The 19,987-nt window shown below is 43.2% G+C and overlaps 1 long non-coding RNA gene and 3 other non-coding genes across 4 annotated transcripts; 3 read left to right on the top strand and 1 right to left on the bottom strand.

Moving 5' to 3' along the window:
- The first annotated feature begins 14,258 nt into the window (after positions 1–14,258).
- TRNAD-GUC (transfer RNA aspartic acid (anticodon GUC)) lies at positions 14,259–14,330 on the top strand. The gene has a single exon. It is a non-coding gene; the product is annotated as a tRNA-Asp (tRNA).
- A 111-nt stretch (positions 14,331–14,441) lies between these two features.
- On the bottom strand, positions 14,442–14,513 carry TRNAD-GUC (transfer RNA aspartic acid (anticodon GUC)). The gene has a single exon. It is a non-coding gene; the product is annotated as a tRNA-Asp (tRNA).
- A 343-nt stretch (positions 14,514–14,856) lies between these two features.
- Positions 14,857–19,009, top strand: LOC147653576 (uncharacterized). Its single transcript, XR_015285875.1, has 2 exons — positions 14,857–15,251; positions 16,274–19,009. It is a non-coding gene; the product is annotated as an uncharacterized LOC147653576 (long non-coding RNA).
- On the top strand, positions 14,952–15,023 carry TRNAW-CCA (transfer RNA tryptophan (anticodon CCA)). The gene has a single exon. It is a non-coding gene; the product is annotated as a tRNA-Trp (tRNA).
- Positions 19,010–19,987: the final 978 nt, after the last annotated feature.

Genomic DNA, 19,987 nt, shown 5'->3' with positions numbered 1-19,987 from the left:
AATCTTTTTGGTAATTATGGAAGGAACACCTTACCCAGCTACCATTAGTGAGCTTAACATGCGTTTGATTCCATCTGCCTCTATATCTGGAACAGTCATAAGGAGGGCAGTTGGGGGTCCAACAATCTAAACCCAAAGATAAAGTCCAGTCACAAACGCTCTTTCCCACATATGTGCTTCCTGTTCTGTTTAAGCAATAAATGCCTCTTTCAGAAGAATGAAGCTGCCATGGACTTCCTTCTTTGTCCCAAAATCCAGTTCCATTATGGACTTCACTCAGGGTGCTAACCCACCATTTAGGCTCGACTGGGCTGGCCACCCATGGCCAGCTTTCAGATCCCCCTGGCCCTCCGCAGACCCAGCAGTTTCTAAGGTTAAAGGTCTTTGCTCCTTGTTCTCTTAAAGTAAAAAAACTTATTTTCCCACTTTAGACTCCAACTTAACTGAAAATATAAAGGTAAAATTATTAAGAGAAACATTCTAATAGTGTTATAGTCTAATTTCTAATTTTCAATTTCACGTTGTCTTCTACACCACCTGTGGCAAGTGAAAGCACAGAAACAGCTTAGCATAAAGAAAGCAATGACAGCATGGATTGGCTCCCAGTGGCTGGAGATCTGAGAGTAGGGATGCCCATACAGACTATTTCAGCAGGCAGTCTGTGGGTAGGCACTCAGGGCTTCCCCCGATGTCGACGCACCAGCTACTGCTCCAGTCCACTCCTGCGGAGTGTCAGTCGCGGCTTCCCATCCTTCTCCTCCAGCTGAGATGTCCAAACCTCTGGAGCTTTAGCGACCTTGACTCGAGTGTGATGTGTCCACCCGTGTTCAGCTGTCTTGACGGCTGTTTCTGTGGTCAGCAACACCTGGAAAGGTCCACGCCACTTAGCCACCAGGGGTGCTTCTTTCCACTCCTTAACTAGGACCCAGTCTCCTGGTTGGATATTATGCACAGCAAAGTCCAAAGGCAGGGTCTGTGTCAGCTGAGCTTCCTGTCGAAGAGATTTCACAAGAGACAGTATCCGAGCCACATACTGTTTTAGATATACATCACTTATCTCTACCCCCGCCCCAGGCTGAGAATTACAAGGATAAGGAATTCCAAACATCAATTCAAAAGGAGACAGTTGAATATCTTCCCTGGGTCTGGCCCTTATTCTTGCTAGAGCCAGTGGTAAGAGCCGCAGCCATGGCATTTTCGTTTCTATCACTAGCTTCAAAAGATGTTTTTTTATTTCTCTATTCATCCTTTCAACCTGGCCTGAGCTTTGGGGATGCCAGGGAGTGTGGAGGTTCCATTGTATCCCCAAAGCAGTCATTACTCCTTTAAGAACTTTTCCAGTAAAATGAGTTCCTCTATCTGAGTCTATCGCTTCCACCATCCCATATCTTGGGATTATTTGTTCTAAAAATACTTTAATAACTGACCCTGTAGTTGCTGAAACAGCTGGGAAGGCTTCTGGCCACCCTGTTAATTGACATACTATTACCAAAAGGTATTTAAACCTCCCCACTCGGGGCATCTCAGTAAAATCCACTTGGCACCTCTGGAAGGGACGTACAGCCCAAGGCCTCCCGCCCCTCGCCAGTTTCTTTGTAACTTTGTTATTTGTCTTAGCACAAATCAAACAACCATCAACAGCTCGTTTTGCCAGAACAAAAAGACCCACAGCAGCATACATTTTGAGGAAGGCTTCTGCTATCCCTCGGGAGCCCCAATGACTCCCTTCGTGGAGCTGTTTTAGCAGTTGGGAGGCTAAAGCTTTCGGTATCCACTGCTTACCATCTCTTGTAAACCAATTACCCCCTCTTTCTTCTGCCCCACTCTTTTTAACTATGTCTAGTTCTTCTGGTGAAAAAGACAGCTTCTCTGGCAAGGGGGCAGTTACTGGGAGCAAGGGAAGTAACTTAGAGATTTCTGGCAACAATGCAGCTTTTCGAGCTTCTTCATCAGCCAGTCTATTTCCTACTGCCTCTTCCGAGCACCCTGCCTGGTGTCCCTTGATGTGTATTATTGCTACCTTTTTTGGTAAATTCACCACCTCCAATAGGCGGGAGATTAAGTTCTCATGAGCCAACGTTTTTCCTCTGCAGGTTAATAAACCTCTCTCTTCCCACAGTTTCCCAAATGCATGTATCACACCATATGCATATTTAGAATCAGTAAAAATATTTACTGTCTTGTCTTGGTATAACTCACAAGCTCTCACGAGGGCATACAGCTCGGCCGTCTGAGCTGACCAGGTGGCCGGTAACCTCCCCCCTTCCTTTAATTGCTTTCCACTCACGACAGAGTATCCTGTAAATCGTCTTCCTTCTATCACTTTTGAAGACCCATCAATAAACACGTTTTCCCCCTCAGGCCACGGGATGTCTCTCAGATCATTCCTTGCCCTAGTTTGTAGATCTATTACTTGAATACAATCATGGAATTTTCCTTGGCTCCCTTCCTCAGGGCCATTCAAACAGGAGGCTGGGTTAAAACTTTCCTTGCTTTTAAATTCTAAATCCTCCTGTTCTAATAGACAGGATTCATACTGTAGTAACCGAGAGCTGGTCATCCACTTAGAGGCTCTCTCAGTTAACAACGCTTTAATCTGGTGTGAAACTTTAACAATCAGATAACCCCCCCTTGTCAGCTTTCGGGCCTCAGCCACCATCAGAGCTGTGGCTGCGCAGTTCTGCAGACAATGGGGCCAGCCTCTGGCCACCGGGTCTAACAGTTTCGAAAAATAGGCAACCGGTCTTTGTGTTCCCCCATGCTCCTGTACCAAAATTCCTTTTGCATGTCCCTGTGTAACATCTACATATAATTCAAATTCTTTTTCTATATCTGGAAGAGCTAGGACTGGGGCCTTAACCAATTTGTCTTTTAATTTTTTAAAACTTTGTTCTCCTTCGGGTGTCCATACCACAACATTAGGACTGTCTTGTGTTAAAAAGCCATATAAAGGTTTGGTCACAACAGAAAAGTCTTCTATCCACACTCGGCAGTATCCCACCAACCCTAAAAACTGTCGTAATTCCCTTTTTGTTTGGGGTAATGGTACTTGTAGAATTCCTTGTATTCTTTCTGGATCAATACACCGTAACCCTCCAGTTAAAATATGCCCCAAATATTTGACCTGTTTCTCAACCAACTGTGCTTTCTTTTCAGACACTCTAAGTCCTTTTTTAGCGAGAAAATTAAGCAGTTTCACAGTAGCTCTTTCAACCATCTCCTCCTGTTCCCCTGATAACAGTAAATCATCCACATACTGCAACAACTTAACTCCGGAGGGTGGAGTAAATTCTCTTTGTATTTTTTGCAAAGCTTGTCCAAACAAAACAGGTGACTCTGTATAACCCTGTGGGAGGACTGTCCAGGTCAATTGCTGTTTTACCATTTTACCTCCTTCCTCTTGTTCCCACTCAAAGGCAAAATACTGTTTACTCTCTTCTGTAATCGGACACCCCCAGAAAGCATCTTTTAAATCCAGTACTGAATAGTACTGATGTGAGGAGGGGACCTGGTTCAGGATTGTATAGGGATCCGGAACTGTGGGATGCCTTGATTTGACAATTTTATTTATTATTCTTAAATCTTGCACCATTCTGTAGGTTCCATCTGGTTTCTTAACTGGCAGGATAGGGGTGTTATAAGGAGACATGCACGGTTCCAACAGACCTGCCTTTAGCAGGGACTCAATGATAGGCTGTAACCCCTTCCTTCCCTCCCTTGAAAGAGGGTATTGTTTTTTTGACACAACTTGTCCTGGTTGCTTCAAAGTAATTTGGAGAGGCTCTATGTCTAATTTTCCATATTTCCCCGGGGCTGCCCACACTTCCGGATCTATTTCAGCATAAGCTCTCTCAGACATTTTACACAAAGATATTACAGTGCTGGACTCAGTGTCATTTTTTATAATACTGATTTGCATTCCCATTTTTGCCATCAAATCTCTCCCCAGTAAATTACAATCACAATTAGGAACAAACAGGAACTCATGCATTTCAAACTTGTCCCCCATATCTATTAACAGCGGTTGAATAAAATGCACTCGCTCATCTTTTCCGCTTACTCCTTGAATAACCAATGACCTTTTTGACAATTTCCCTCCTTTAGGTATAAAATTTAAGGTGGATCGAGAGGCACCTGTGTCTACTAGAAAACACACCTCCCCTCGATCCGGACCCACCTTAAAAGTTATCAAGGGCTCCTGAGTGGTGGGTCCCTGGTATAATGGAAGCCCCTGACATCCCTAACAATCCATTTCCATTATCCTCTGGACTTCTTCCTCTTGTGGGTCCAGCTCTTTCTGTGGGCATTCCCTTTTCCAATGCCCTTCTTTCCTGCAGATGGCACATTGGTTCCTCCCCAGCCGCTGTTTGGGTCGGTTCTCCCCTGTCGAGGGGGGAATGCCCTGGACACCTCCTTGTGGCCGACCCCGTCCCCTCTGCCCCGGGGGACCCCTTGGACCTTGTGGTTTATTCTTTTGGGGCTGCAAAAACTCTGCCATCATCTTTGCCTTAGCTCTTACTTTTTCTTCGTCCCTTCTTACATATATTTGCTGTGTTTTTCTCACCAATTCTTCTAGAGGCTTATTCTGCCACTCTTGATCTTTTTGTACTCCTTTCCTAATGTCAGGCCAAGCCTTAGTAACAAATTGTACTTTCAACAATGTGTCAAAGGCTGGTCCTTCAGGGTCCATCCCCCCATGCTTCCGCAAGGCATCCCTAATCCTCTCTAACCAATGAGAGGGGCTTTCATGTTTCTCTTGTTCTAACGACATAGCCTTAGCTATGTTGTTAGTTCTAGGAGCTGCTGATTTGATTGCCCTAATCAAATAAGCACGGTAATCACGGAGGCGAGCCAGGCTGGCCTGGTTATTTGGATCCCACTGGGGGTCCACCTGTGGGATGGCATCATCTACTGTAGGTACATTAGGTCCAGCCCCCCCCACTGCCTGTGGATGTTCATCCTCCCACAGCTGCCGAGCTTTTTGCAAAATCATTCGTTTCTCTGATGGCCCAAACAAAATCCCCAAAAGAAAATCCCAATCTTTCCAGGTATAATCTGCATTTCCCAAATATTCTTCTATCTTTTCCCCCACCCCTATGGGATCATCCAAGTATGGTGGTAATTCTTTTTTTAATCCTCTTATATCCTGGGTAGTAAGTGGTATAACTACAAACCCAAATCCTCCCCCTTGACCTCCCAAAGGGACTTGGCGGAGTGGCATTTGATGGACCCTTGTCCCTTGGGTCCAGGGGGCTTCTGGTGCTCTAAATTGAGTTCCTCTTCTAGTCCTAGGGGGTGATATGATATGCTGCTCCCCCCCCCCCCCACCATTGTTATTTTCAGGTGGAGCTGTAGGAACAGCATTTCCCTGATCCTTTTGTCCTGGAAGGTGAGGATACAGGGCATCTGCAGCTGGCCCTGGGTCAGCTGGTAACACCAGAGGACAAGACGGGGGAAGGTGCTGAAAAACATCCCAGTCTTCACCGTTTTCCTCTTCCCCCCCTTTTTCCTCTTCTCCTTTTTTTCTTAACACATAGATTTCTCCTGTTGCTTGTTTAAACCATATCAATCCACATTCCCTTTCAATCCATCCTTTCCAATTCTCCTCCAGATACCTCCACAGAATTCGGCACAAATGAATTCTATCTGTTCCATAACATGGCCATATAAGTCCATTCGGCAACTTATACTCTGGCCATACATAATAACAATATTTTACCATCATCTCCATAGTGACTTCTGGGTGAATGCATAATCTGTCCCAAGATCTCAGCATTCTCCCCAAGGGACTCTCCGGGGCTATTGTGGGATCGTCATCCCTTTTGCCGAGACCCTTCCCGGCTGTACCCTTGCAACCCTCCATGGGTGCCCTGTTTAGCCTGTGCTACCCTCCATGGGTGCCCTCCCAGGCTTGCCTGTGCTACCCTCCCTGGGTGCCCTCCCAGGCTTGCTCCCCGCAGATCCCATTTTACTCACCGGTGAGGTTTTCAGTGGTCCTTCCCTGTGGACTCTTCACGGACCCCCCTGGTCCGCCACTCGTCTGTCTCCTGGACAGTCTCGGGAACCCAATCGATCGCCCGGTGCTGGCCGCCACCAAGGGGAGCTGATCACCGAAACTGGGTGAGGCGCGCCTTCAGCTCCGCTCGCTGCCCGCCGCCCCGGACGGTGGAAATATCCCGGACCGAGCCCCCAAAAATTGTCAGGAAAATTAATCCACGAACACCAGAGGTTTATGTCCAAAAAGGAGACAGAGGAGTCCTTTTTCTTTATTCGAATAAAGGGAGAGGCCATGGGGCATTCCCCTGGGGTCTCTCAAATTTTTGGAGGGCGCAGCCTCCTTTTTATCCTAATTCCCGGCCGCTTGTCCCTTCTCTCTTTCCCCATAGGCTGAGGTACTTGAGAGGTACAGGCTTCCCGGAACGCCTGACACCTGGGGTACCTTCCCCCCCCCACCCCCAATGCATAATCCCTTCTTAACTTTTATGGAATTCATAGTGTTCTTTCAGTGCCTCTTTGATCTTCTACTGGAATCCATCCCATTGTTTCTGTCGTCTCTCACTGATAGCTGCATCTTATCAACTGACCCACAGCTTGTTTGTAAAGACAAACTCATCATTCCTCTCACTTGTCAACAAGCTTTTCTTTATCCCATCTGACTCTGGACACTGCAGACAGCCCAGAATAACACTGTGCTAGTCTCACAGTGAAATGCTGCTTCTGTCTCTTTGCAGTGCTGTGGTTTAACCACAGCCAGCAACTAAGCACCACACTGCTGTTCCCTCAATCCCTCAGAGTGGCAGTGGGGAGAGAATGGAAAAATGAGAAAACTCATGGGCTGAGATAAAGAGAGACATTTTAACAGGCAGAACAAAAGCCACACACAGAGGCAGAGCCACACGAGGAATTCATTCACTGCTTCCCATGGGCGGGCAGGTGTTCAGCCATGGCCAGGAGAGCAGGGCTCCATCACGTGCAAGGCTTCCTTGAGACGACAAACACCATCACTCCAAACATCCCTCACTTCCTCCTTCCCCCAGCTGTACATGTGAGCATGATGCCATGTGGTCTGGAATAGCCCTTTGGCCAGTGGGGTCAGCTGTCCAGCTGTGTCCCCTCCCAGCTCCTTGTGCACCCCTGGCCTCCTCCCTGGTGGGCTGAGAGTCAGAAAAGGCCTTGGCTCTGTGTAAGCTGTGCTCAGTAATAACAAACACATCCCTGTGTTATCAACACCGTTTCCAGCACAAATCCAAACCACAGCTCCATAGGAGTTACTATAAAGAAAATTAACTCTACCCCAGGCAAAACCAGTACAAGTGCCTATACAGAGAGGGAGTGCTCACAGTGTTCTCATTAAGGATTGCAGTTAGAAGCCAGGACAGGAGCAGCCACAGCGTGGCAATCACGTTGTCGTGCAGAGAGGGATGATGAATGCAGGCACAAGCACCTGCTGAGATCTCTGACTTCCTGACAGTGTGCACGGCACGCCTGCTGCTGTTGGACAGCCCCACTTCTCACACATCCCCATCCTTTTTTTGTACCATATCCATCCATTTAGGACTAGCCATTAAATCGCCATTCTTCATGCATAACTTCATGCTGTTTTCCCTTTCAGAAAGTGACCTGTCAAAAGGAGAGAGCACACTGCACAACAATTTCTTTTGTATTATTTGAGCACATGAAGGAAATACGGTTTATGGGCTGCAGAAACTGGAGTTTCAGCCTTCCAGATTTCATACCCTCTTCACATGAGTTATGTGTATACTTTTCCTCTTTATAGCTTTCACTACCTTGTCTTTTCAAAACCCATGAATCCTTTTTATTTCACTTACCAAAATCTCAAACTACGTAATTGTTTTACCACAGAGGAAGTTTAAATATGGAATTAGCACAATGCATCCTGAAACACAAAGGTATTAGAGTTTGAGATATGCATCTCTCCACAACATCCTTCTCCCAAGTATCTCAGCCGAAGTTCTGCATCCGGTCTGCAGAACTGCGATACTCTCCTGACCCTCCCTAAATTGTAAGGAAACTCAGGTCTATATTTAAACTTTACACACAACCGTGTCTCTTGTTAAGAGAACAGAAATATTATGGGCCTGGTAGTGCCCATTTTTGAGTCGTTTTTTTACTTGCAAATGTCGGGAAAACAGATTGCTACACTGCAGTTAAAGGAGGTGGCATACGTTCATAATTAATTTACCTAAAAAACACCCTGAACCTGTAAATTTCATATTTAATCTTTTATCCAAAGAAAATACAATGTTATTCAATGAGATAGTCAAGCTTCATGAACTCTCTCCTGTGCATGCAAAGTTTTTTTCTGAATAAGAGTGATGACCGGAAGATTGCTCAATGAATCCATTGATCTATCTTCTGATGCAACTGCCCTGACTATACATCTTTTGGTCATATTCCCAGATTGATCTAAATAATCTCACAAAGTTACAACCCTTACACTTTTTAATATCATATGGGGTTGTACCAGTTGACAGACACTGTAGAAGTGATTTCAGGTTTAGGGATTGACACACCCCTGAGAGATTGATACACACCCTAAAGAGCACCCTTGTGCTTGCCTTCATGTTTGCCACTTATCCTGAAATTATCATTAATATAACCCAGATCAATGCAGAACAAAAATGAAGAAGCTTGCATTCAGCATTGTGCTGGAATTGAGCCCCTGTACAGAGTGTTTGTTTTCCCTCCTTTGTTTGAAAAAAATGCCTTCAGGAAAAGATACATTCTGAATATATTAATCCATATTTAGTTGATGGGGAGAGAGTTTATTTATTAGTAGTAATAAACTACTATTAAAAATATTAATATAATTATTCATTAGAAGTAATTTTTAAAGTATTATGAGTTTACATTTTTAAGTCTCTATAGGAGGCAGACTTGTCTTACAAATAGTTGCTGACAATTTTACCTACTTTAGCTCTTTTTGCCTGCAATTTTACAGTTTTGTTTATCTAAGCAATTTAGACATGCCTTCTGGTTCTAAATATTATTTTCATTCTTCTCTTTTCTTGCACGGTACAGGTCTGTTTGACATGCGCCTAACCTAGGATTGCTCTATGTATCAGGTTTTCTGATTCTTAATGCTCTTGACAGTGCCTAGCTGAAAATAGCCAAACTCAGCTTTTAATCATATGTAAGGAATGTCACAAATGACTTTCAATTCTTAATGCACAGCAATAACTTTTGCCTTTTAAACACAGCTGAAATTTCTTATATACTCTCTTGGTGCAGAAGCTAGATTTATTTAAAAATTGATAACTTATGGCTGATTCAGTTGATTTTAAATATAAAAAGGCATTGTTCAAAACTAGTGAGGTTTGTAGATGTAAAACAAACATTCACTGTGGAAACATCAGGTAAAGAATTTGCTGAACAATATAGGACTTCTACATAAGAAGAAACAAGATTTAACATTACTAAAGTCCGTATCAAATGCTTGAGTAACATGTTAACACGTGCAATATACTACTTATCTGATGTTGTTTGTTTTAGAGGTTAAGGAAATGTTCCAAGAACTTTGAGGTGTGCAGAATTATGTACAATAGTCACAGCTCTTACAGCTCTTACTGAAAATCTGAAATAACTTTTCTGAAATAATTCTGAAAAGCTGAAGTTTCAGAGGACCAATAAGTTCATTAAAAAAAAAAAAAAAAAAAAAGTTATCTAATAAGTTTGTTTAAATTCTTTTTCTTAAACAGAGAAGTATGAAGGGTCAGGATTTTTCCCGTGTCAGACTGAGCAAAAATTTGATACCTTTAGCAGAATTTTGTCGAAAGTATAAAATATTATTGGTATTTAGCACTGAAGTCCTTTCAAATAGCTCAGTCTCCATGCCACTTAGAGAACAATGGTTCTAAAAATACCTTTAGTATTTCCCTTTTTACCTTTCTTAAACTATATCAGGAAAGATTGTAGCCCTCTCATCCATGTAAACAGAGGAGCCTACACAGTTTCTTCCAATACAAACAGTCAGTCTACAGAAAAATTTGACTTTTTCATGTCCTCTTTTTTTCAAAGTCCCTGAAGTGCTATAATTAAAAAGTATATCAGTGTGTCAGCCTGAGAATGTTTATACAGCGGAGTTAAACTGATTTTCTCTCTCCTTTCTCTGGCTCTAGGCAAGAGTCCTTGAGTCCTTGGTAACTATTAAAGAGGAGGCAGGAGCATACATTCATTTGGGAAACCTACCATGTGCAGTAATGAGGACTTAACACTGCAGAGATGGGACTGGGATGGAGTGATGATGCAAGTTTAAACATTTTTTTTCCTCTCAGTCAGTCTTGCTACACTGAGGAAGGGCAACCATACAGTTACCCAGCTCTAGGTGAAAGGCTTGGTTTCAGTTTTCTGCAAAGTCCTCAAAAATGTAAGTCCTTCCCACATGCATAAACAGGGGAAGCAGTCTGATAGTTTCCCCATTTCCTGCTGCTCTTTATATTTCCTTTTCTCTTTTCTATATTCATTATTAATAACAAATGGACGAATGGAGTGCAGTGTCTGGTTCAGCTCTGGTGAGAACTCTCAGGATGCAGGTGGCAACTGCTGCCAAGTGACTCAATTTCAAAGCGGAAATTCTCCTACGAAAACTTTCTGTAAGAGATTGCCAAGTTAAACAGGCCATTCCCATATTTATGAAGTTTTTTAAACTCCTTTCCTTTCCAAACACATTCTAGCAAAACACTGTCCATGATTTCAGTTGAGAGAATGTGAGGGAGGTGAAATGAAAAATGTTTTCTCCAGCCATTTTGACCCAGATTGCTAAAATTTCATTCTATGAGTTCATTTTGTGTAAGCTGAATTGGATTTATGAGGCATGAATCTCCTTTTTTCCTTAGTTTTAGTGTAACGATTATATAAAACAGTAACCTCATGTATCAAACGAAGTCTGAGTCAATAATTTTACTGGACTATAAAGTAGAGCACTTCAGAATTCCACCAGAGGGAGCCAGTGCGATTGAAAACGTGAAATTCTAAGTTAAAAAAAAAAAAAATCGAACCCAAAAACACTTAAGGGTAAGATCATTATCCTGCAAAATAGCAGTCTGGAAATAAAGACTGATCTTCAGAAGCATCGTGTTTGTGCCTTTTGAAGCAAAATTCTTCACATTCAATATAACACATAATGGAGATCAATAACATAAATTTAAAAAGCCATGCTTTTATTTTTTTCCCTGGGAAGTTCATTATTTTGCATTACACTGCACTTTAATGACTCCTTATTTTGATCATTTATTATCACCTTGACAATGTCTCCCTTCATATATTTCCCCACAGCCTTTTTCTCGTCTCTTAAAACAGGCATCTCCAAACCACTGGTTGCAGATCACCATCTCCCCCACATCAGCTGTGACAAAATTGTAAAATGTCCTGTGCATCTACCTAGCAATACATCTGATATGTTTTCTTTAAACACTTTTTCTTTAATTTGACTAGAATTAAGACTATTTTGGTGATTGTCAGACAATATATTGCAAATACATAGTAAAGATCTGATTTCAAGTAGCTGTGCTCTAAGCACATAATTCTCAACAGTTCTTCATTTTCTGTTTTGGCTATTCAATTTAAATATTCACCACTTGTTTCAAATGTAAAGTGTGCTGTGATCGATTTCTGCATCTTTTTTAAGTGTCAGGCTTTTCACAATTGAGCAAGATAGTTAATCAACAATCACATCCTGAGCCACCTATGTTTTTCTCTGCCATTAGTAACTACGGGAATGGCAATTCATTTCTCTAATGGCTTTTTAACATTTTATTTTATATCATCTTCTTTCTTCTATCTGCTAAATCTAAAAGCCTAACCACTTCCCTTCTAATGCTCATACACCCACCAAAAATTGTGCCAGTAGCCAAAGAAGCCAATTCCAGCACTGACAGGCTGAACAGGACCAGGACCTTCTTCAAGCCTTCAGGTCACTCTTTTGCACTCCCATGACTTAGATAAATCTGCTTTAAAAAGGTAAACAGGTAAAAATCCTGGTCTTTTCCTGAGGAAATGGAGTCAAACAAAAACAAAGGGAGAGAGGATGAATAGTGAAAAAGAAGACAAAAAAACTTTGTAGTGGAGAAGTCAGAAGTAGGAGTAATAGTACAATATGTGGTAAAGATAAAAATCAACTTCTGAAATTCCAATTATGCCTTAGTGATTTTTATTAATTATGAGGACCACTTGGGATTTCTCAAGGTTTCCCTGTGTATATGGATTACTGCAATCTTTGGAGTACACCCTTAAGTAAGGAAAAGCATCCACTGGATGTAAACCATGCTGTAAGAATAAAAAAGGCCAGATTCAACTGTTAAACTTTTTACCTAACCAGAAAATTCAATTCATCAAGGGCATTTCTTGTCTATTTAATTTCAAAATTCTTAGGACATAAATATTCAAGCCCTGAAATTTCTCCAACAAGTTTTTAAAAGACTCTATTTATTAGACAGTTCACATGACTCAACACGGAGGGGAAGCTGCCCAGCTGTGTGGCTGCGTTTAGTACTGAATAACCTGTGCCAGGCTAATAGGGGAAAGCCCCTTAAATCCCTCCTCCCACTAATCCCCCAGGCACTGACCTACAATGTCACGGTCCTCCTTACCCTGAATTTTTTCAGCTCTTCAGCTGTTAATTTCACGCTAGATGCCTGATCACTCCTTCCCTTAAGAGTTGTAAATTGATCTGTAACTGTAATGGTCATTTTTACAGGTGGCTTTCACCGGTCACCTTTCAGCAGCCTCTAGGGACAAGCTAAACACAGATCTGATGCAATGATGAGGAAATCATGCAAGAAGATTGCAAGAACTGGACACATGAAATAGCTGCATGTAGATCCTGAGGAGAAGATGGAGCCTCCAAGATCTTGGAGCATTGATAGTGGTTCCCAGTACCTGTTCTGCTTTGCATTTGCAAGGCTGTGTGACAAATCAACAAGGAATGCATATGCTCTGCAACTGCAAATCATTGCAGCCTCATAATAGCGTATCCACTTCAAAACAGCCCCTTTGCTGAGCTGACTCACACCTCCATGTCTCTTCTTGCTCCCCTTCTTAGGTATTTTTGGATAAGTCATCTTCTTGTTTGGGGTACATAAAGATGTCTGAAGCTCAGCTCCCTGACCACAAGGGTTAATGAACAGAAGGAACTGAGAAATTGCAGGCAAAAAGATCTAAACTAAGTGTGTGTGGTCCCATAAAATGCAAACAGGCAACGTTTGATCCACCAGAAAGTCTCCCAGCTTCAAGCAAACCATTAACATCTTTTGAACAAAATTTGAACATGCACAGCAAGTGTAGACCAGCCTGGCAACACCGGTTTTGATCCTGCTCTGGGAGGTTTAAAGCCTATCACCAGATCACAGCCCTACAATATGTCTCATTACACTACATCTAAAGCCTTAAAATTGTTCTGAGACTATGGTTGTTATTTTTCACTTTTCAGGACAAAATTTAAATCTGTTGCATCCGCTGAGAAACATATTCAAATGTTTAAATGAGTAGGCCAATTCTCAGATATGCATTATTTACAGGTCACTTATATTTAGAAGTCTACATATAGGATGCTGTTTGCTCTTTAGCTATGATTATCTGAAAAAAACTGAGCTAGGGTTCATTTATAAAAAACAAATACTAGCAGTAGTGGAGGCCATCAAAAGAGAACACCATTTGCTCCGATTGCTTGTTTATTATATGGTGCTGATTCTTCAGCTCAGAAGTCAGCAAATTAAATATAGTTTCTTGTCTAATGTCACTGTGATACAAACTTACAACCATGTTTCTGCTGACCGGGTCAGCATCAAGCCAGATGGTCAGCCCATGTCCTTCTGCCTTTTACTCTCAAATCCCAAAGTAGCTGGTTTCCATTTCCCTCTTTCCTTTTTTAGGTAGGTGAGGAGCAGGTGCTCCGGTTCCTTAACCTCAAGGACTGCTGACTCCAGCACTTCTCAGGTTCCCGTAAAAAGAAGCTCTGCGTGAACGAGATGCAGAAGCACAAACGCAAAGACACCCGAGCTGCCGGTGCAGCTCTGCTCCCCCCGCCTCCAGCCGGGCAGTTCCCTTCCGCGGCAATGTCCAGAGACCCGTGCCCGCAGGTCCGCGGAGCCTGTCTGTGTGTCGGGTGTGTCCGGAGCTGTCCCTGTGCCGGAGCTGTCCTCGCCCGTGTGTTCGGGCCCGTGTGACCGCTGCGCTCCGGCCTCCAGCTCCGGCCGGGGGCAGCGGGAGGGGGCCCCCGCGGGGAGGGCAGTGCCCGCGGCTCCTCGTTAGTATAGTGGTGAGTATCCCCGCCTGTCACGCGGGAGACCGGGGTTCGATTCCCCGACGGGGAGAGCTGCGCTCGCGCGCGCTTTTTATTTTACTCGCCGCGCCCCGCGCGAGCCGTTGACGCCGCCGGCAAAAGGCGCCGTCCGGCGGCAGAGCGGGAAAAAGAGCACTGCGGCCTCCCCGTCGGGGAATCGAACCCCGGTCTCCCGCGTGACAGGCGGGGATACTCACCACTATACTAACGAGGAACTGCCTTGCGACGAGCCTCTGCGGAAGCGCTTTTATGAGCAAACCCGCACAGCCACGTCTGCTCAACTTCTATAAATGCTGCGGGTGGAGGGACAGCGGGGCGGCCTCCGGCAGCAGGAGCACGGACCCACGGGCCTGCGTAGGGCGGCAACGGCGCGGGAGGCGAGCTCGGCACCACCAGGGAGCGGTGGCGGAAGGCTCTTGCTGCTGCGGCCCACTAGCGGGGGTGTGGGTGGGGAGGGTTAACGTGCTTGCGCGGGAGGGCGGAAACGGAACGGTGGCGGAGCATAGGGGCCGGCGCAGGGGGGCGGCTGCCGTAGAGGACGGGCAGGGTCCTCGGCCGCGCCGGCCCAGCCCAGCCCCTCCGGGCACAGGGACTGCGCTGCCGGCGGCCACGGCGGCCGAGTTGTAACCCTCTGCGTAGCGCTGCTGAGCAAGACCTCGTGGCGCAACGGTAGCGCGTCTGACTCCAGATCAGAAGGCTGCGTGTTCGAATCACGTCGGGGTCATCCGCTTTTTTTTTCCCTTTCTTTCCTCGCCCTTTACTGCCTCACTCGCGCAGGAAACCGAGGAACGTTACTGCTTTAGGATTATTTTTTTTTTTCCCCCTAAAACTTAGGTTCTCCTCTTTTGCTTGAGGCTGACAGGGCATCACGACACAGAGGGCTCAGCGGGGGTCAAGGCCTAGGACTGCTGCAGCAGCAATGTAACCATAAAGATGCCATCGGATAAAATTGGTATGTCTTTGTTTATGGTCTTTGTGTGTCTAGGACGGATTACACGCTTCAACACAAAAGGCAAGAATGCGTCAAAGGTTTATTTTATTAAGGCAACCGACTGTGTGGAAATTATGAGAAAACTTCAGAAAGTTGTATAGAAAGAGTAACTGTAAATTTTAAAGGGGACAAAGGCCCTAAAAATGACAGATACCATGTTTTCAGTACAAAACTTCACATAACAACGAGTAAAAGTAAGGGCAGAGGCAGCAGGTGGTCTGATGGAGCCAAGAGTTCAGAGGAATGCTTGTCTTAAGAACCCTGCAGAAGAATGAAACCCTGAAAGGGAGAGTGAGGGGAGCAGGGTGCCTGCGTGGGGGAACCTTCGAGGTGATGGGGTTAGGCCATGGAACAGAAGAGTTTTCTCAGAGCAGCTATTTCCACACACTGAGATTGACAAGTATCCATGGCAGACAGGCACAGAGAGGACTTAGCTTTGATTTAGACATGAGATAGCAAGTCTTAGAAGTAATAGTTTAATGATTTAGATGGACTGGAAAAGTTTGTTTTAGATGGACTGGAAAGTTTGACACTTGATAAAATTTAATTGGGAGGAAAACAATAGTTTGTCAAGGGTCTGAACTGAGAGAGAATGCCAGAGATACAATTCTCACTTTTGAGTACTAACTGCTTATTAGTATTGTAAACCATAGAAGAAAATTAATACAGAAGTCTTAGAAATCAGATTCAGCAGAGTCAAAAAATCATGTGGGGGTTATTAAACCAAATACTTTGGCTTTTACAGGCTATTGTTTGTCCTATGTACCCTTAAAACCTTTTAAATACAGAAATTCTGAATCTTCCTTAAGTGATCTGTTCCAGTACTGTGCTATTCTTACAATTACAAAATTAGTATATGTAGTTTAACCCTGATGTCCCTTTTGCCTCAAATCCAGCCCTCTCATTGCACTAGAGAACAGTTTATTCCCTTCCTTTTTATAGGTAGTTCTTAAATATTTGAATTTTGTTATGCCTCTCTATAGATGTTCCAGCATAACAGACTATGTTTGACAGGCCTCTGATTATTTTATCGCTTGCCTCTGGAGCATTTCCAAACGAGCTGCATTTTTAAGCACTGAGAACTGGTCACAGTATTTCAGCTGACTCCGATTTTACCAGGTCTGAATGGACAAGGATGATTGCCTCACATGCTGTGCTGGTGGGAATTCCATTTAATGTGGTTAGTCCTGTTTTGTTGTTGTTTTTTTTTTTTAATGCACAATCTGTTAGATGGATGCATTTTGTATGAGATGCATAATGTGTTAGATATTTCCCTGGTCCCCACACAGTATCTTATCTCTCAGCCTCACCACCCACCAGAGTTGGATGTAAGAAGCAGTAGCAATCTGTTTGCATTCCTGTACCTCTGCCAAAGCAGGTGCCCTGCTCTAAACATTCCAGATTGTTGCCAGACAATAGTTCTGGGTAATATCTGCTTATAGGAGTCAGAGTTTTCAGAGTGTGGCTCACGCTACTATACCTGACATGTGCAGATTGTCACAGAACAGTCCATCTCGCTCTGCTCTGTCCATCCCTCCCTGTGCATTTCCCTCCTTCTACTTGGATCACATCTTGCAATGGCACTGCAGCAGCTGCCAGCTCAGCATGCGAATCTGCTGGCACAACTACTACATCCAACACAGGAAAAGCACCGGGAGCACATGGCCTGGGACAGGATAGACAGCAGGATCATCCTCTTCAGCAACAACCACAAATACTTGTGGCTTGGGTTAAGATTTTGTCAGCTGTTCTTTGCGGGGGAGAGGTCACTGTCCCTAAATCAAAATCATCTAGTGATGTTTCAAAACTAAATGAAAGAATTAAATGTGCATTAGCTATCTACAAACTCTCACACTCAATTTCCTATTGGTGAAGTGGGGATGATAGTTCTCTTTGACCCTACAGGTGTTTTGTCAGGTTTACTCCATTCATTCTGAGGCATCCGAGTATGCTACTGGGTATTTGTCTCTCACTATCATCTCAACAACCCATGTTCTTCTGTGTTTTTTGTCTCTTCCTGACTCTTAAACACTGCATTTTGTAACCTGACTGATCTCTTAACACAGATGTTTTTTCTTATGAAATTGTTACTAGCTAAATATAGACAAAAACTTAAATCAACTTAAGCGTCAAAAAATAGTGGGGCTGAAGTAATAGCTTATATATGGCAAATATAGTTTCTGTCTGCATTTTACAGAAATAAATATCCAAATAATCCTGGTTTGGAAATGATCCAGTGTAGGAAACTACCCTGAAAACCGTCCATTTCATTTCTGCCTGCGTACTTAAGCAGGAGCTGACACTTCTGTTTTTAACTGTTGTTGGTATAGTCCTTCAACTATCACAAGATCAGCAGTAAGATGTTTTAAAGCAGTTGTACAAATTTCTTTCCTTGCCTGGGGACAGCCATACAGTGCTTTATTCACCTGTCTGGTCACCATGTCAGGTGACACTGCAGAGCAGCGTTCCTGGTGGCTGCCAGCTCTGGAACTGCTCTAGACCATTATACTAAAGCACATTTTCTTTCTTATCATTTTCCCCTGTCTTCTTCAAAACCAGGCATTTCTAATGAGAAAATTAGAGTTATTAAAAAGCCACCTAATTTTTCTAAATTAATCAAGATTGTGGAAAATAAATAATTGATTCTATATAGTTATGCTGTGCTATAATGATTAGGCAACTGCTTATTTTATTTCTAGTAAAGCTTTCCAGTTTCTAGTGCATTTCTCAAAGGGAAATCATCATTTTCATAGTGAAATCTGCCAAGACTGAATTAATACTTCATACAGCTTTTTTACATTTCTTTATCAGCTCAGTCTAAGACAAGAGCACGTCTGTACTACTTGCTTAAATGCCATTGCTATGAATTTATAGCCTTCACAATGTTATCTATTGTGAGGGCAATGTTACATATGAATGCAAATTATACACCTATACTTCATTATAGGTTGTTTTCCAGACCCTCCACTTAATGTAGGATACTTTTTTGAATGCACATATATAGAAAAGGGGTTTTTTTTTCAGCATCCTGCAACATGAACTATTTGTCTGGCATTAGAGTTTAGAAATCACAAACTTAGGGAAACTCTAGCCAGAAATCTGAGACAGTTTAAAAGGCATTCAGTGTTTTCATGTCAAAGATGAATGTATACTTGAAAAATCTCTTTCTCACGCTCAGGAAAGCTAAGAAATTCCAGACATTTGGGAGGGTCCTACAAATGAAGGATTTTTGGCTTCTTCTTTCAGCATAGTTCACATTTTTAGGCAAGCTTACAGCAGCTTTTTAACCACCGGAAATGGCCATAGTCTCAAAACATTTTCACTTTTTTCCCTAAACTTTGCTTTTGTCAGCACTTATACTGACAAGAGGTAAATTGTAATTACCTGTTTCTCAGGTAGAAGCAGGTATTCTGGTCTTTGAAAACCAGAACTTGCAGTTAGGGATAAACATTCAAGTACTGGAAAGCTTCACAGAAGGCAAGGTAAAACAACAGTTCCATGTTCCAGCCCTTACACAGCAAATTATTGAATAGACATATGGAGGAGAGACCTCATATTTGTACATTTTTTTTTCTCCCCACTGTCACAACAAGAAGATTTTTTGAGCTCATTCATGATGAACTTGTTCCCTTCATCGCTTTGGCTGCTGCCTCACGCTGCAAAACTTGACCTCCTTTCTCCAACAGAGCAAACAATAAAGGTGCAGATCCTCTACTGTACTAAGGTCTAATTGTGGTGACACCTGCAGTTTCCAGTGTCAATCATCATATATGTGCACATTTAGGTGCTTTCTTCTACTACTTTCCCTGTCTTTACCTTGAGTGGAAGATGCCTGATGATCCCAAAGTGCGACAGTAACAAGTGTGGAACCAATAAAGGACAGTTTAGTGCCAAGGACTGTTTAGGGACTTGGCTTCCCAGAGAAGTCTGCTGCTCTCAAGAAGAGTGACACTGAAGTATTATATACTGCTTCTTTAGGTTTGGCTGCTTCAGAAACAACTGAAAGTAACCAATAAAAGAGTTCAGTGTCAGCGCAAGGCAGTTACTTCAAGGTAACAATGTAAGAGAGAAAGTAATGCACAATAAATAGATTTTTTCTTTATAGTTGGGGAAAACAACTTTCAATACTTAAATGGACTGTAAATATGAACTTTAAGCAATGTTAGTCAGAGCCACAACCTCAGTGGCTCCACAACTGCTTACCGGAGTTTGAGCAAATAGCCAAAACACATGATACGTTTCTGCTATATTTATGCTTCTATGCCAGTTGCATCTGACAGCAAAAGCAGAAAAACACAGAACCAAGATAAGGCAAGTCAACCCGTCCATTTGTTATGACCAAAGCTGAACTGTAACTGTGGGAATTTACTACTTCATACCATATTCCTGTAAGGGTTTTTTGCGCTACACTTAATGCATTAAAACCAGCCCTACTACCTAAGCCCTACTTAGACTTCAAGCTCAGCAGTTGTGCCTCCTTCCACTCCTGAGTTGTCACTCACAGGAGGAGCCAGCACCAACTGTATTACAGAATTTGAACAGTAAGTTGCAAATGGTGCCTGCACTCTTCTAAGAAGTACTGTCAAAAAACAAACTTCAGGGCTATCATATCATTATTGTCTGTGGGGATGTTAGATGGTGACTGCACCAGCTTTTTAGATTGTATTTTCACTATTAACTTTGGCTAAAATTTTCCA

Source organism: Cyanistes caeruleus, chromosome 4, assembly GCF_971803275.1.
Source record: "Cyanistes caeruleus chromosome 4, bCyaCae1.hap1.1, whole genome shotgun sequence".
Lineage (NCBI taxonomy): Eukaryota > Metazoa > Chordata > Aves > Passeriformes > Paridae > Cyanistes > Cyanistes caeruleus.
This window is presented reverse-complemented; position numbering and strand designations above follow the sequence as displayed.